The sequence below is a fragment of the Equus quagga genome, chromosome 13 (assembly GCF_021613505.1).
Source record: "Equus quagga isolate Etosha38 chromosome 13, UCLA_HA_Equagga_1.0, whole genome shotgun sequence".
NCBI classification, from domain to species: domain Eukaryota; kingdom Metazoa; phylum Chordata; class Mammalia; order Perissodactyla; family Equidae; genus Equus; species Equus quagga.
The window spans coordinates 22,236,900-22,256,063 of NC_060279.1; positions in this window are offsets into that span (position 1 = coordinate 22,236,900).

Genomic DNA, 19,164 nt, shown 5'->3' on the forward strand with positions numbered 1-19,164 from the left:
ACTTTTGAAATCACATAAATTGAAGCCATCATCATCTAACTAGGTTGATACTGCCTTGATTTTCATTCCAGAAAGTTTTGGCTATTCCCCATTCAGAAGGGATTGACTGCATTTGAAACAGGATGACAGAGGAATTACTCTCACTGAGATTACCCTTCAGCTCCATCCCAGTACTGAGAGACTCTGCTCATTGCTATTGCCATAATGACTAGCAATCACTGCACAATCACGGAAATGAATTAAATTATTAATTTCAATAGCACCCCATGGTGCATTTATAAATTCCACCATCTGGGGAACATAAATATGGAGGTCCACATTCTAAACTTGGAGGCATGGTGCTCGGTGCCAAGGGCTGTATCTTTGAAGGCAGTAAAGATTTTTCAAGATACTATATGTGGAGCAGCAAGCTGTGCACTTGGGAGAAGGCTCTTTCCCTGCATCTCCATTAGCTTTACAATTTATTTAAGGCTCTCTTCTCCCTTATTTTTTAACCAGTTCTTATCAATAGACCCAATGCGTAAAAGCCTTGGTTTAGAAAGCGGAGGAACAGCATGGGAAATAAAACTCTGGCTTGAACTATTTAGTTATTCACTCCCTTTTCTCTTCATTGAATTTCTTTTTGTCCTCCCCCAAAGTTTCTTCTCTTATCGACTAGATGCAAATATGTAAATCTCTGTGTTAATAAGTTCTTCAGACTGAGACAGCTATTCTTGGGTTTTGAATGTTTTCAAAATCTGTCTAAAACTTTAAGATAATTCCTCCAGAAGCAGAGGGGATGGAGGTTCTGGAATTGTGTCTAACCTACTCTAATAAAAAAGACTTAAGTTTCCTTCCTTATGTGGAACCATTTGACCAGATGTTGGGGTTCAGGGAGCCTTCCTTGTTTGCCATCTGTGACATCCCCGAGGGCTGGCAAAAGAGGAATACTTCTAAAGATCATATGTAAATGACTTCCATGGAGCCCTGCAGGGGCACCATAGGCCACTTTCTTCCCGCTATGGATTACCAACTCAAAGCCAAGTAACAGTCCAGGCTCTGCCGCTACACCACAATTTCTGATGCATAAGTTCACTTAAGATATAGAAGGAAAATGTGTAGCTTTCTGCAGGATAAATAATTCTACAGCATCAGTGTTCTTATGCAGCTTTTGATCTTGTTCTGGGTATCCAGGGCTTCAATGCAATTTGTGTGTCTTGACTGGCTGATGATGAAGATGACTGTTGAAGAGCAGAGCTGCTCATTTTGGTGGCTCTCCATGTGCAAATCTAATCTGACGTAGCTTAATCAGTCCTACAAGTTCATGTAGGCCTGCAAGCCAGTGCGATTTTTAATTAAGGCTGAGAGCACGCTCTAAAGGTCTTCTCTTGTCCCCATGTTGCCACCACCAGTTGCTGAGGTTCACTGGCCATTCAATGAAACACAGCTTTGGTAGGTGAGGTTAAGTGAAAATATTTTAGGGATGGGATATTTTTAGCAACTGTCTTTTAGGTCAATTCCCTTCTATTCCCTGTGGAGTCAAACAGGAGGGTAGCTCGAGATACTGTGATCTGGAGTTTTGGGAATAGGTGGTTTGTGCCTGATTAGAATTTCGTTTCTTCATTGTTGTAGATGCCATTCTCATAACTTACCCAAATTAGCTTATTATTAGCCATTTTACAACAAGAGAATAAATAGAACCTGCAGTCACAATGGATTTAAATGAAATTTCTGATCTTCATGGCAAGGTCCTTGCCAACAGCTTCCCTTTCTGTCCTTGGATCATAAACATAAATGTTCATCAAATTTGAGGAGCTGGACCTCTGGGGACTCCCATGTCCTGAGTTTATCAATGACAATGAAGGACCAAAAATCAGTGATTTATGCAATTTAGCCACAGCTATCCCCAACCTCTGTGGGAGTTAGTAGACTGGAATAATTACAGCCTAAATAGTGATGATAAGGAGGAAATGTACTGTAGTTGGAGTTAGTGGGCTGAGAAAACAAATGTTTCCAGTCTCAGGAGAATCTGTTTGCTGTTACAAAGGAAAAGAGGAGAAGCAAAGAGACCTTGCCATGATCTGTGTGAGTTCAGTAGCTGAGAAAGACTACGTAAAGTTATCACAAAAAACAAGAGGTGATAAACACAAAAGACCCTTCAGCATCCTGCTCTCTGCTCGGCCTGCCACCCAGCAACACGAAGACAAACCACCAGCACTGTTTTTGAGGTGAAAACCCTGAACAGCCCGTGCTTTGCTCTCAGAGCCAATGCTGGCGAGCCTGAAGGACCCGGTGTAACTTTGCTTTGGAACCTGAATTTGCTTCTGACTCAAACACCAGAGAAAACTTCTCTCCCAAGAGTTGAGAAACTTCCTGGGCTGAGGTGAGCTGGGAGGGGTTCAGCGTTAGCCTGTCACAGCAGCAGGTCTTGGTAATTGCAGGGCTTCTTTTCTCCTTGTGCGTCACAGTCGCTTACCCTAAACCGCCAGCAGCTCCACATTACGAGCTGAATCCCTCTGAGGACCAGGTCAAGCGGCCTGCCCAAGGCCATGATGGAGGGCCCAGGTAGACTCAAGCCTAGCAGGCCTGGCTTTCTGCCAGAGACAACGCCTCTCCCCTACAGTGTCCTTGAATCTGGCTACCTGGATAGACACCCTGTCTGACACTGCCCTGCAGCAAATAAAGAGAAAGAAGAAAACCAGCATTTCTTTCTAAGATGAAAGTATACGGTGCCATCAAGAGAGGGTGGGGAGAAGCATGCCTGGGAAGATTCAAAAGCATGTTGGTTATACCTTCAAGGACAAGTAGTACAAGCAAAGAAGATGTTTTCTTGGGCAACATCTAAACAGCTCTTCACCCCAGGAAGGGACAATGCCTACCTGAGTGGGAACCAGATCTAAATTGACTCAGCACTTCTCCTTCAAGGGTAGTTGCTTACCCAGGTGACACACTTTCAGGTGAACTTTCTTTTATTGACGTATAATTGACATACACTGTTATATTGGTTTCAGGTGTACAACCTAGTGATTTGACATTTATATGCATTAAGAAGTGATCACCTCCATAAGTCTAGTAACCGTTGGTCACCATACAAAATTATTACAATATTATTGACAATATTCCCTATGCTGTACATTACATCCCTGTGACTTATTTATTTTATAACTGGAAGTTTGTACCTCTTAATTCCCTCACCTGTTTTGCCCACCCCCCTACCCCCCACCACTCTGGCAACCACCAGTTTGTTCTTTGTATCTGTGAGTTTGTTTCTATTTTGTTTTGTTTGTTCGCTTTTAATTTTTCTTTATAGTAAGATTTGATGGCCAATTTAATTGGCCCCTGGGGCCACAGGATAGAGAAACAACACAGCTCTATGGAGAATTATTTAGGAAAATCTAAATAAAATCTATTCATACACTGATCCCTTCTAATATGGCCACTAGAAGGTATGTGTAAGTTGGCAAACCTCAAAACCAGGTCTTCATAGGACACACTTGGCTTCCTGTTCCCTTCATTCTTCCACTCAGATGCTTCCTGAGTTTTTCATGAGGGAAGCAGCATCAGGTCTTGCTTCTTTAGGAAGACTTTCTGAGGAGGTCTGGAGGGTGCTGATTTCTGCTGGAAGGCTCTCTGGCTGCCCCAGACCACACCCAGCCCTACCGGCTCAGAGAGCAGTATCTCCCAGCACACCCACAACCCATTCATGGCACCTGGGTGTGTTGTGACACACCTGTGAGGAAGCACTGCTTTTCTCTACCCAGATGTGCTTGTTGGGAGGATCTCTGAATGGAGAGGGACACTGTTTTGTTCATACCTCTGAATGTCTGATTGCTAGGTTGTCCCTGATGCTGTGACCTTTAGGGCTGCCTCCAAAGCTCCCAAGAAATTAATCCCAAGAATCTTCTACTTTAGGGAAATTCAGTTGCGTATGGATTCCTTGAGGCCTTGTGATTCTATGTGATCATTATCGGATATTATTGGGTATCATTGGACATTGCTCAGAATCAATGGATAATCTACATGATTATCACGTGAGTAGGTCAGGCCCACCTGACCTCATCTCTGGCCCTAAGCAGAGAGAGGGCTGATCCACTTCTGAAGACAAACGGCGTAGTATCTAGCTATCCAGAACCAGGCCTAGATCCTGTCCTGATTGTCCAGATGTTTTACGTTTGCATCTCTAGTACTTGCTCCTTGGCTTTTTTAGATGGGATTCTCTAGGACACAGACTCCGAGGCAGAGATTTTGTGTATGTAGTTTACTGGGGAGTACTCTCAGAAACATCCTAGAAGGGACCAAGGGAAGCAGGATTGGGCAGAGGGGTAAGTGGAATTGTGACGCAGTTACAACAGAGGCTTGACCAACCTCACTGTGAGCTCTAGAGTCAGGGCAGCCCTTCAGAGTTGTCCCGAATTGAGGCAAGTATGCCAGAAATTTGGAATTCCTGGTTCTGGGGAGCTGGTGGAATTCAGCATAAGCCAGTCTCTATGGCAGCTCTTGGCTATAGATGAGGGCTGCCCCTGGTGAAGGGCATATCCTCAGCAAGGAGGCTCCCTTCGGTTGAGGGCAATTCCCAGAGAGGAACCCGGCTCTAAACCGTCAGGCGCCAACTCACCATTGCTAGAGGAAAAGTGTTATGTTCTTTGAGTGCAGACATGTGTGTGTGTGTGAAGGGCTGAGTGGCACACCATGGCAAATATTATAGTCCACTCCTTGAGCCACTCAAATACACTTCATTTGTCTAGTAAATTTACCCAATCTTGGAATAGTTCCTCCAGGATTCTGGATGGTCTCTTTGGGAAAATTTATGAGATTAAGATTAATGGGACTAACTACAGTTCCTATGGTACAGATGGTCTTGAGACCACAACTGATACTCATCATCTCCATCATCCACTTCCTGTTTCATATTTTCCCTTAACATCAGCACCCCTGCCCTCAGTTGCCTAAGTAGGTGGCTTACCTGATGGAATGAGCCAGATTCCGATTCCTGACATGTCCTTTTCAGACGATGTCCTCCTCAGACTATGACTGCTGTACTTGTCTATTTGCCATAAAATTAGGCAGGAGAGTATGAAAAAGTGTTCCGGTAGATAGGCTGGGTGCCAAACCTATTCTTTCCTGCCTCCATTGTAAGAACTCTACCTCCTCCTCGTGATCGGGGTTGATTACCCCTACCAGTAGAGTGACTCCTTTCCCTGCCTGCTTGTCTCTGGGTACAAGGATCACAAAGTGACCAGGTGGCAGCTGTAGATTAAAGTTACATGAGATTCTTACTGTGTTCTTAATGAAAGCATCCCTTCTCTGGGAACTAGGATCTCTAGACCCATACAGTCTAAAGTTGTGGGGATGGGAAACTCAAATTTCTGGGGTGGGCCACTGGGAGTGATGGTGAGCAGAGCCACTCTTACTTCCACTTCTTGGTCTCCATTCCCATGAATTCTCCCTATCAGAGCACAGCACCACATAATGGTTGTTGATTTAAGGTGTATATCTCATTCTGGAGGATAGTGCCCCATTCTTGCAGGTATCATCTCTAAGCGAGCACATCAGCTGTGCCCTCCAACAAACATTTCATTGCTTTATCAGGTCTAGAGATTCTGTGTCTTGTGATATTTAATAGGACCAATGACCAATGGATCCTTTGGTGGTGTGCCTACTGCTACACCTCATTTTCTCTAAAGTGAGTCCCTTAGTTAGAGGTGATATTAAGTGGAATATTAAGTGGATAGTAACAGGCATATTCAGTGGATAATTAAGTGACACATTAAGTGGATGTCAGTAGATTAAACATCTTTAGTCAAGCTTGGCAAAGCCTTGCAAGCAGGATATATGTTGATTTAGGTCAACAATTGCTGCCCCATTCAGGGTGAAAGGGATCCAGTTTGATCAATTTACCACCAAGTGGCTGGTTGGTTTCCTTCAGGAATGGTGCCTTGTAGGGGACTCAGCACTGGTCTTTGTGAGCATCATATTCGACGTTTGACAGTGACAATAACTAAGTTGGCTTTGGTGAGTTGGAGTCCATGGGGCACATGCATGGCCTCTATTCCTCTCACAATGGCTATCCCATTCATGAACCTATCACACCGGGATTAGGGTGACTAGTGACAGAGGCTGGCTGACATTGACTGGCCTAGTAATTATGTTTAGTTGGTTATTTAGTTGGCTATTTATTCCATGGTGATCACTTTCTGATGGGCATTAACACGCTATAGAAAGAGTTCATGTTTCATGCCTGCTCCTGTAGATCCATCAACATGCTTCTTTCTCAGATTTTCTTGTCCCTGATCTTCCAAACTTCTTCTTTCTAGGTCCCTGTCCAGCTAAGCCATTTACTGCTACGCATGAGTCTAGATATGTTCTTACCTCAGCTAACTTCTTTTTTCATACACAGTGTATGGTCAGATATACCACCTAAAGCTTTACCTATTGGGAAGATTTCCCCTCATTGATTCAGGCCACCACTGAATGGGGCTGTAATTCAGCAGGAGTTCATTTTCAGCTAGCACCCATGGACTGAGCCATCCATAAACCAAGTTTGGCCTTTTCCCTCATCCATCAGTTGGTCATAAGGGGCCTCCCATGTAGTCATAGACATGAGCTGAGGGCAAATGCAACAGTGGTGGATGACACAGGCTTCTGGGACACCAGCTTCTGCAGTTTGTGCCCTCTGGCTCTGCTCATGTCTGATCCTGGCTGTACTACTTCCATCTTACAACTGATGGCTTTTGTGCCTGCCCAAACTTATGACATAGTGAGTCTTATAAAACTTACCCCATGGTGGGTAGCTCTGGCTGTGTGGTCACTTGATGTCTTATAGTCAGATACTCCATCTCTAACCAGGGTCCAGTAGCATGGTATTTAGTTCTCTGTTGCAGATGACATAGCCTTGCTCCAGAACCTAGGGTTCTGCATTCTGATTCTTTTGTTGCAGTTTGCCATACACTCTGCACAACATCTTTTTGTACCATAAGATCCAACAAGTTGCATAGATCAAGTGGCAGACTGTTTATACCGCAGTCTGAACCTGCTGCAGAGTCCTTTCCTTCTCTGAGCCCCACTCAAAGCGGACAGCCTTTCATGTATATTCTCAAGTTAGGAACCTAAAGAGGCCTACCAAGCATTGTTCTTTCTTTATGGCTTTGTGAGGTATGAGGTACAATAACATCGCCATGGTGGGGGTGAGGCAGTGGGATGTCTTGGTATGCCTCAGACCATTTAATACTGACATAAGGTTTCTATTCCACCATCTGGATATGGATATGTATATATATTTTCCACAAAGCCTCTAATGTCCTTGCTAGTTTTTGCTCATCCAGGTAGATTAGCAAGATATTATGGATATAGTGAATATAAATGTTCTATGCACTGCCCAGATGGTCCTGGTCTCTTCAGACTCTATTGAGACAAGGATGGGAGTGTTCATTTCACCTTGGGGCAAGACCATATACTGTTATCAATTCCATTTGAATTTTAATTGCTTCTAATTCTCCTTTCTGACAGAGATAGAAGAGTTGATTCGTAAGGTCAATGCCCCTATACCATGTACCTGAAGCTGTGTTAATCTCTAGAAGGATACCACATCTAGTGTAACAGTTCATTTGGGTTTATGACTTGGTTGAGTTTGCAGGAGTTCATATTATCCAACATGATCCCTCTGTTTTTTCCTAGGGGTCATATTGGAGAATTAAATTGGGATATTATGAGCACCGTGGGTTTTAGGAGTGGCTTTAACCTTCATCATTACCCCATAGAAAGCCATATTATCTTTTATTTAGTATCTGGGTCTGGGATGAGGATAGTTTTAGAGCCTTCCACATGGCCTTCCATACTACAATAGCTCTTACTCCATAGGCCAAGGAGCCTATATAGGGGTTCTTCCAACTACCAAGTGTGTCCATTCCTATTATACAATCAACAGTCAAAGAAATAAACAAATGACCACAGGGTGGATCCATTGACTCAGTGACCCAGAATTGACAAGGGCTCCATTTATTACCTGGCCGCCATATGATCTCACTTGGGGCCATGATGACACTTTGGGCCCAAAGTGTCAAGATCACCTCAGAACCTGTGTAACAAATTTGTGCATCAAATATCTGGGTATTCCCCTTTCCCTAGTGTATGATTACCTGAATCAATGGCCATAGGTACCTTTAGGGGAAGGACTGGTGGAATAATTATTGCAAACCTTTGACATATGGTGTTGCAGGGTCCTTGCTCATGGGACCTGGCCTCTCCTTCAGGTGATGGGTTCAGGTCCAGAAACTGGGCAAGCAATCACAACTTCTACTGAGGCAGCTGCCCTCAACCTCTTGATTATCCATCCTTGATTCCTTTGGTTGTATAAACTAAGCAGTACCCTGCTGGCTGCTCATATAGAATGCCCCTAGGAACACTATGTTCTAAATAATCTCATAGCTCTCCTTCTCTTGTTGCCTTGCTGACCTAGATGCTCATTATGTTTTTGGTGAGGAAGATTGGCCCTGAGCTAACATCTCTGCCAATCTTCCTCTTTATTTTTTTTCTCCCCAAAGCCCCAGTACATAGTTGTACATCCTAGTTGTAGGTCATTCTAGTTCTTCTATGTGGGATGCTGCCACAGCATGGCTTGATGAGCAGTGTGTACATGCGCCCAGGATCTGAACAGGGAACCCCAGGCGGCCGAACCAGAGCGTGTGAATTGAACCCCTCAGCCTTGGGGCCGGCCCAGGATGCTCACTATTATAATTGTACCCATCTTGCTTCTGACAGTTACGTGTGACTACTTGACTTCTATTGTACAGCCATTCGATCATCCCCACTGTTGTCAGGGAGCCCAGTTTTGTAACAGCAATTCCTATCATCTCCTCTGATCAACAGAGGACAGTCACTACTAAGTTTCTCAGTGGTGCTAGTGCCTCTCTCACTAATGTATTCCTTATTGTTTTGGTAAATTGAGCATGCTCTGGGTTCTCCCATTGACTAGATGTTTTACATCTACCTGGTGTTGGAAGTTGGCATCCTCAGGAAGCAGACTCTAACTCTGGTCCTGAGATGGAGTTTAGTGCATTGGAAGTTTATTTGGGATGCTCTTGGGATCAGCAGCTGGGAGAAAGGAGGCAAAGGGAGAAGTTGGCCTCTAACACAGTTTCCAAGCAGTCCTCAACTGTCTCCTCTTGGGGCTCTGAGGCTGAGCCAGCCCTTCTGCGTTGTCCTGAGTTGGAGTGAGGGGGCCAGACATTTACACTCCTACCTCAAACAATCACTGTATGCAGACACTGCTGGGAAGGGACTGTGGCCCTGGAAAAGGCCCCTCTGTTTGAGGACAGTTCAAGAGAAAGCAGACAGCTGAGGGCAATCAGCTGAGAGTCCTCCAGTCAGCTGGGGAATAAGCCTGTGGCTCCTAAAGAGGATCTGGGAGGTGCATCACAGCATCCGCCACACCTAGTAGAGCCATTCTTTCATGCTCAGTTCTCTGAGCCTTTTGGTCCCTTTGTCCACCATCTGCCACCACAGTCTGGGATTTCTGCTTCACCAATTTGCAGAAAAATTTGGATTAAAAACATTTCCTAAAAATGTTCAGATATTTGCAAATTGATAAAGACTAAATAGCCAAGTGACTGGTTGATATTCCACTATAACTCTTAAGCTGAATTAGATGATGTTTATCATATAAATAGACAGTGAATTCTAGGACTTAGATTTATATGTTTTGGAGACCACAGACTCTTAAATCAACAGACAAGAATTTAGCAACAAATTGAGGCAGAGTCCCTCTTGGAAAGTTTCCAGGGCCTGTTTAACTCTGGCCTACAGGCTGTTTTTGAGCCCTCCTGCCTGGCCTCTGAAAACAGGAAGCAAAAGGAGGACCTGGTGTTCCCTGGGGCTCCAAACAAGGATGGAAAGATGAATTTTGTAGGTGTCCAGGAATAGGGGCCCATCATTAATGGGATGACAATGTCTGTTTCCAATCTGTCACAGCCCCAATATTGGGACACAGTCACTTGGCTTATTCCATGGAACGGTATCAGAGTACAGGTAACAGGACACTATACCTGCAGCTACGTGCGTGGTAATGTTATGGAGAGGCTGGAGAGGGCTCGGCAGGAATGGTGCTAATTTCTGCTAAGGCTCTGATTCTTTCTAGTATGGAGGGACTGTGGGTTAAAATGCTGCAAACTCACGTCTGTTCTCAGTCCCCAGGCAGAGTGGCCTCTGGAGTTGCTTAGCATCTTTGGGAGGCTGGTATCTAAGTTGAGATGAGACATTGAGCAGACATTTATTTCTTAGTACTGTGTGAGTCATTCACAGTCACAAGATGTCAAAAGCCAGAACACTGCTTGGCTGGCGAGCTCTCAGAGCAGGGCGGTTACTCGCCCAAGGTCTCTCCTGACTGTAGTCCAAGGTGCCCGGTTCACAGCTACTTCCTTTCCTTCGAGAACTCTCAGTCTTCTCTGTCAATCACACTATGGATTTCTAATTTATACCCCAGCAAGTTTTAACTATTCTGCTTGCCAAGTTTCGCTACATGCTAGATGACCCACCTTCCTCAAATTATTTTTACTGATCAACATCCGTATTCTCACATCAGCTGGCCTCTTACTGTCTAACACAGCTCTCGCTCCTTACTTCAAGGCCTTTGCTCATTCTTTTTCTCTCGTCAGATTTGCTCTAGCTTTAGGTCTATCCAATTTCTACCCTTCCGTTAAGTTCCACATATAATCCTACCTTCTTTGTGCAAATTCTTTGATTTTCCCCAGAGATTAATCTTTCTCTTCTCTGCAATCCTATCATATCCAGAGGCGCATCAATGCAAGTTGACCCTAAAGTCTCTGTGGTTTAATGGTGCTTGCACAGTGTTTCATGTGCATTAACTGTTTTTGCCCTAAAAATAAAGGCTCTTTAAGGAAGGGTTATCTTCCTATACTTTTGGTAGGCACACAGCTAGTTCTTGGTAAGCACTGTCTGATGGAGTTATTCTTTCCTTGTCCCTCAGTCAAAATCATCTAAGCTAGAAGCCCTACCCCACACATACCCTGCGGGCTGAGGATACACTAAAGTCCGCACTTATCACCCCTTCTACCCAGTCCAGAAAGGTTCTATGCATCAAAACACTTGTCAACATTTATGCAAGACCGTCAATTGTTGGTTGTCCCATCAAATTGTTTCCGTTTGGAAGTTTGGATTCCCTGCTTTGCACACTGGTCTGATCATGCTGCCAATGTACTTCGCCTGTGAAGACTGTCAGATCCTGCTTGGTTCTCAGCCTCTTTGCCTCATGTCAAGTGCCCTTAGCCCCTCTTATAGGCATATCCCTCTCTGGAACTTCAGGACAAACCTTAAGTTTACCCATGAAAAATTTAAGCAACTACAACAGTTGTTTGTGGTTCAAATCCCCCAGACCTTAGGTTAGAAAGCTGAATAGTTGACTTTGGTCTTTTTTCTGAGACTTAGGCTCCACATTTTCCCTGGGTCTGAGAGCTGGATCCTGTTGAGTTCTCTGTCTCAGGAATGCAACCAATACTCCAAGATCTGTCTTGTTTTTTTTTTTTTAATTGAGTTAACATTGATGTATAACATTATATAAATTTCAGGTATACATCATTATATTTCAACTTCGGTATAGACTATATCATGTTCACGACCAGAAGTTTAGTTTCTATCCATCATGTTACAAATGTCTCCCCTTGCTCCTTTTGCTCTCCCAACCTGTATCTATGTGTTTTTTTGTTGTTTTTTTATCTTCCACATGAGTGAAATCATACAGTATTTGACATTTTCTCTCTGACTTATTTCACTTAGCATAATATCCTCAAGTTCCATCTATGTTGTTGCAAATGGCAAGATTTAATCCTTTTTTATGGCTAAGTAGTATTCCATTGTACAGATCTCATATCTTCTTTATCCATTCATCTGTTGATAGGCACTTAGGTTAATTCCAAGTCTTGGCTATTGTGAATAATGCTGCAATGAACATGGGGTACACATAACTTTTTGAATTAGTGTTTTTGGGTTCTTTGGATAAATACCCAGAAGTGAAATAGCTGGATTATATAGTAGCTCCATTTTTAATTTTTCGAGGAATCTCCATACAGTTTTCCATAGTGGCTACACCAATTTACATTCCTTCCAGTAGTGTAGGAGGGTTCTCTTTTCTCTACATCCTCTCCAATACTTGTTATTTCTTATCTTTTTAATAATAGCCATTCTAATGGGGTGAGGTGACAGGATCTGTCCTTTTGAGGGTTTGTACTGCCTTCTACATTTTTATGATTCTGCCTGCCTCTCTGGGCCTCGTGGTATTGACCTCACCTGGATTTTCCAGTAAAGCTTCCCTTTTTACGCCATATTAAGTCTCTTGACACCAATCTTTTGCCTAATTTCCACCTAAGTCCACACTCTACCTATTGGATTCAACTTCTTTCAGGCCTGTTGTTGAATCTGGTCCCTGCCTGCTCTACTGTAAGAGAGGGACTTGCTCTGAACTTCATCCTTTTCAGGTTGCTCTTGACTCTTATATATAACTTAACTATATCCTGGGACATGAGAGGAGCAAGTGTCATCAAAACTCAAGTGGGTTTAGCATGAGGTACATTGGCAACTTGACGACTGAAACGTGAAGTGAAAGGACAGGCAGGGAGAGGAGAAGCCTATGTCTGAACTCAGGAGAGCAGCACGATGAAGATGTGACAGGGAGTGAGGCAAACCAGGAGAGGTTCAGATGGGGGTCTAAACTCAAGCCAGGTGGCAGGCAATGGTGTCAGAGAACAGGTGGAGGCAGGACCTACTTAAAGCTACATTGATGGTGTTGTTATGGAGGGCTGGAGAGCACTAGGCTAGAGTAGGGTCAAACCCCTACTCAGAGGGGAATCTGAGGCATGAACCCAGTTACATAGTCAAGACCCGTATTGTAGGGAGTGCCTTAATGAGAACTTAGGTTCCCAGGACTCTTGCCAAGACTTTAGATACCTGATTCCCACTGTCTGATAGTCTGAGATACTAAAATACTTTCTTCTCTGGTGAGGCAGTCAGGATGGAGTGTGGAAAGAAACAACCCCAAACTGTCTGTGACTTAGAACAACAAAGGTTGATTTGCTGCTTACCCTACCATCCAGAAGGGGTGGTGCAGGGTCCAGGGCAGCTCTGCTCCTCATAGACATCACTTAGGATCCCAGACTGATGAGGTGCCATCATTTCTGGTGCTAAGATCTAACCAGGAGGCTCCGGTTTGCCTCTGGGTTTCTTGCCACAAAGTCTAGAGAGGTAAATATAAGCCGTTAAATGTTTTGGACTCGTCTGCTCGCATTTCGTTGGCCCAAACTACTCACATGGGCACACCTAAGTTCAAAGGGCAGGGCTATGTAGTGTTCCTTACACACTTCCTTCCTGCTTGGAAGTAGAGGAGAACGGGATGTTGGGACACTTGCAATGCTTATCAAATTGAGTCAGAATTGACTCATGGCTGTAAATTGTATACGTGTGCTTGGTGGGAGGTTGGGGGAAGCTTCGTTGTTGTCTCGTCCTAGGCAGAGAAGAACAGTGGGAAAGGAAAGGTTAGTAGCTAAATCCATAGGATTAAAAAATCTTCTATAGAGTAAAATATATTCTGAAATACGCCCAGAGTTTGGAGTCTGGAACTGTGATTCACCTTTGGATGGGTCAGCTCTAGCTCCTGGGCATGTGTCTTCTCATTCATTAATTAGTGCTGCCTTTACTATATGAGGACAATGTAAAGCTAAACCACAGCCATCGGAATTAGATTTTTGTTTTTTCCAGTAGAGAAGATGTTTCTACAGTGAACTGTCCATGCTCTCTCTCTCCTTGTCCTCATTATGTAAATCACACCATGTGTGAGCTGGTTGGCCCTGCCTAGGGTTGTGGCCTGTGGCTATCGAGAATCCCTACAACTAATCTAGGAATTGAGACATCTTCTTTGGTTTTATTAGCATCATGCCTTGACTGACCACCTTAGTTGCTGCATCCCAGGAGCTTATTGAAATAACTTCAGTTTTCAAAAAGTGGAATACAACTAATTAGATATAATTCAACTTAAGTTTTTTAAAAAATCCTAAACAATTATATACACACATATACTCATGCACACAGAGACACAAATCATATAAATTCGCTACCTTTCAGAACAAGGAAGTTCTACTTAACAGTTTAAGAACCACTTTGAAGAACCTCTATACTGTGTTATAGAGTAACAAGAGTCATTTCAATTCTAAATCCCTCTGTGGATCTGTCTCTTCCATAGAACCCTCAGTGGACGCTCCAAAGAAGTGTTCTGTTCATAGGCAGAGCTTCAAGTGTCAGGACCAACAGCGTGGAAGGGTTTCAAAGAGGGGGCTAGGGATGGGGGATCACAACTGCAGAAGATTCAAGTTGGCTCGGACCTGAGAGCCTTTGTGAGAAGGTGCATTCCAGCACATTCCAACACATCCATCCCAGGGTGAAGATCCCAAAGCCTTTATCACCTCCAAGACTGGAAACCACATTGACAGCAATTCTTGTTAGGCTGAGCCATGCAAGGAGGGGAGATTCTTAGAAATCATTTTTGGATATTCATACTTGGTTATTTGACTGGAGAAGCATTCTCTTCTTAACAACCAGCAATCATAGGCTTTTCTTGGCTCCAGGTGAAGAGGTGACTTCCCTGTTTGATTCAGTGTTCATAATTGGGCTGTCTGTTAGCAGAGGTGGTGAGAAAACAATGCTAATGAGGTCAGAGGTTCAATGCCCACGTGGGTCAGTTAGCTTTCCTTTGTTCTTTGGCCAAAAGTCTATATCCTTTAACTGTGTCCAGCTACTATGATGACAATAGAGATTGGGAGAGTGAGAGAATGTGGATGATTCTCCAATCCTATTCTTCCTACAGTGGAAAACAACTCCCAGTTCATGTCCTTTTGCTGCAAAGTCATCTTCAGAGTTGAAGGACTGCCCATTAAGAAGCAGGAAGAAAAATGAAAGATATAGTTCCACAGTGCTATTAAGAATGCTACAGGATCAATGTTTACAGCAAGAGCATCAGTTTGGTTATTTATGCTAAAGAGAAGACAGCAGCAGCTAAGATAATTATTATCCATGGCCAATTTTCAGAGTTTATTAGCGAAAGTTTTGATATTTTCTAGACGTTTGTGTAAGGAGTAAAATGAATTGGTTTGAGTTTCATATCTTCTTTTTTTTTTCTCAGCCACTATCTATTGAAGATTCTAATGAGCAATGAAATACCTGTAGATAGCCAGAAAGAGAAGGCCTGAGCATTCCCACAAGTAGGGCCCCAGCCCTAGAGTGATTAGATCTGCTTTTTAATCACAATTCCTGATTTCCCATGCTATGCACTATTTTCTCAGAATTACTATATATTCTGTAATGCTATGCAGCAAGAGAAATCAACGTAGTCACTAACCAAGCATGATGGAAAAACTATGGGCTTCTAAGTTGATCTTAGGACTCCTTAGCTTTGTGCGTACTTAATTGCTACTTAACTGCTTGGAGCCTCAGTTTCCTTACTTGGGAAATGGCGATATTGATGTTTATCTCTAGGGCTGTTGGAAGAAGTATATGGTAGAATGTGAAGAAGTCTGGCAAGCGTAGTGTGGTAGCTAGCATGCTGTAAGTATTTTCCCTGATGATTTAAGTTCTTATTATCAGCAATGCCTAGATTTATTTTAATTGTTTGGCAAATTTTTCCCACTTTATTACAAAACCAAATGCGTAGAGCATCCATTACTCCCTTGTTAGCAGAAGCTGCTGATTGCCTTCCCATAGGCCTCAGCCACCTGAGTTCACCAGCAGTGGCAATAGATAGTTGATATCCTCCCACTTCAAGGACATGGGTTTTTCCTCTTCTTTGCCTGAGGGCTTTCAAAGACACTTGTAAAAAAACCCTAGAAGCATAAGAGTTCATGCTCCTAGGGGCAACCTCAGCCTCAACCAAATGAAAGATGCCTACAGGGAGAGTGATTCTGAGACAAACTCCACGTGATTTCCCAGAAGATTCGCGGAAGGTGCTCACAGTGGAAACCCACTCATTAATGCACCTTTTTTGACTTTTCTCCTTCCTCTGTCTCACTTTCCCCATTTCTTCTCTTGTAAGTCTTGGAGTCACTTTGCAAATAAATTCCTAGCCTCCTTTTAACTCGGGGTTTGCTTTTTGGGGAACCTAAACTAAAAACATCTACCTATTAGGGTTTTTATTTTTTAATTTATCTGCAGTAAAATTAACTTTATTTTTTGGCGTGTAGTTCTATGAGACTTAACAATGCAAATGTTCATGTAACCACCACCACAATCAGATACAGAAGAGTTCCCTCACCCTAAAAGTTCCTTCCCACTGCCCCTTTGTAGTCAAAACATCCTCCCACCCGTAACCCATGGCAACCATCTCTATCAGGTTTCCTTTTTCAGAATATCATACGGTGTGCAACCTTTTGAAACCAGCTTCTTTCTTAGGCATAGTGCCTTTGAGATTCATCCATGTTGTGTGTGTCCCACGAGCTCATTCCTTTTCATAGCTGAGCAATATTCCTTTGTACGGACGTAAGACAGTTTGTTTATCAATTCATTTGTTAAAGGACATTTGCCTTGTTTCCAATTTTTGAAGATTATGAATAATCTTGCCCTAAATATTCACATAGGTTTTCATTTCTCTAAGGTAAATACCCAGGAGTGGGTTTTCTGGGTCATATAGTAAGTGTGTGCTTAACTTTATAAGAAACTGCCAAACTTTTCCAGAATGGATATGCAATCTTTCATTCCCACCAGCAGTGTGTGAGAGTTCCACTTGCATCATATTTTTGCCAGCACTTGCTATTGTCATTATTTTTGTTATTTTAGCCATTCTGATAGGGATGTAGTGGTATTTCTTTGTGGTTTTAATTTGCATTTCCCTAGTGGCTAATGACATTGAGCATTTTTTCATGTGCTTATTTGCCATTATATTTCTTCTTTGGTGAAGTGTCTGTTCAAATCTTTTGCTCACTTAATTGGTGATTTATTTTCTTATTGTTGAGTTTGAGAGTTCTTTATATATTTTGGATACAAATCCTTAATCAGATAGGTGATTTTCAAATATTTTCTCCTAATCTGTAGCTTGTTTTTTCATGTCTCTTAATCATAGGGTTTTTATAAGGACTAATTAACTTATACACCAAGTTCTTTGAAAACTAAATAGACATGCTATTTACATGTCAATTGGGGAGGGCAATATGGAGAAAGTTTGATTTGGGACTCAGACATACCTCAGTTTGAATCCTGGTTTAGTCACCCACTAACTGCTTTGCCATGGACTATCCTGTTAGTTTCCTCATCTATAAAGTGTAGATAATAATAATACTAACCATATAGGGTTTCTCTGAGGATTCAATGAGATAATATATGTCAAGGGTTTAGCCTAGTGCCAGGACATTGCAAATGTTCAATACATATAAAGATTATATTCATATTACAATGTTCTCTTTCATCTCCAAGCCTTTGTGTGAGCTGTTCCCTCTGCTTGGATTGTTCTGTTCCACCCCACACCACTGCCTCCCTCATTTTCTAGCCTCTTAAGATGATTCCTATTCAGGGGGCTTTGCTTGACATCTCCAGTTTTGGCCAAGTGTCCTTTCTTGGTGCACCTTTTAGTCACCTTTCATCACTCTGCTGGGAGTGACTCGAGGGCAGAGGTCATGACTTTATCATCTAAAATAATTCCAGGTCGTGTTTGATGAATGAATGAATAAATAAATGAATGAATTCATCTCATGCTTTGTCTGAAAGTTCCAATTACACATCCCTTTGAGTATTGTCAAATTCACTCCCTTCAAGACCACCTTAAACACCCCAAATGGATGTCTATGGGTTACACCAGGAACCTGCTTGCAATCAGCCAAACAGATACTGCATCTTTGACAAGTTGGATGCCGAATGGAAAAACTTGAATGCTTTGCATCTATTTACTTTTACCACATGCCATAAAAATTAAAAATACATTGTACCACAAGTGCAGTATTTAGTGTCTCACTTTAATTACATTCAAGTGTGTTGCTAAATAGTCTTGAGAAAACCGTAATGACCAGCTGTTCTACCCTTTTCCCATATGTCAGGAATGGTTTCTGAAATCACATTCTGGGACAGTAAAGTTGTATAATTAGACAGTGTATAGTTAACACTTCTAGATTTTCCCTTTAAACTGTGGACCCTTTGCACTAACATATTGTGTGATTCTGCCGGTTTGGCGCAATACAATTAAATGACGTGCCAAACAGCAACCGAGATATGCAAACTCCATCAGACTTGTTATCATTGCATCATTATTTCCTCATATCTTTTTCATCATCAGGATGGCATGCTTTTGTGTGTGTGTGCTATGCAATATTCAGCATGTTCGGCTGACAAATAAACTTAGTAAAGAGGGCTGTAAATTTTTAATATTCCCTTCATAATGCCATTTATCTCACTAGAATTAGATGTGAGAGTAGCTTTTGCATCCTTTCGAACAAAGAGCTATCACTCAAATACACAGCAACCATTTAAGGAAACAAAACAAAACTAAAATTCCCCAAGGTTGTAATAGGAGCCAATATTTTACATTGCTTTCGGTAGGGAAATGGGGATCTTATCTACCCCTAAACTGGATTTGGGAGATAATAGAAGTTGAATTTAGACTATTGGTTATCATGAAAATAAGTCATTAGTTACTTGTAGTTGATTGACTCTGAGTTTAAAGAGTATTTTTGAAACCATGATAATATTTTATTTGATTAAATTGGGCTAATTCTTTGATTTTTGAGTATAGACAAGAGACTGAAATGGAAATATAAAACAGGAAATGGGAAAATTCTATCAACTGATGCTATTCTTTGGCTCATCCTCTCCTTCTCCCCCAAAGAAACTGTCCTTGACCTTGTCCCAAATCACAAGTCAAAAAATATAGCTGATTTCTGATCGAGAATTGCCCATATAAATGTATTAAGACCAAGTCACAAATGAAGCTTTCTTGAGTCCTAAAGCACCAAATTCATTTTTTTAAAAGGCTAAAATAGAGCTTTGCTATTCTAAGACTGATTTCAACATTTTTTTCTTCTAAGCTTGAATTTCCAATGACTTATTTAGATGTAAGCACTGACAGCTGTAATCATGTTTTAAATCTTGCTTTGTATCCTTAGTTATAATGTTGTTCAATTAATATTCAGAATAATGGAAGTGATGTGCCGT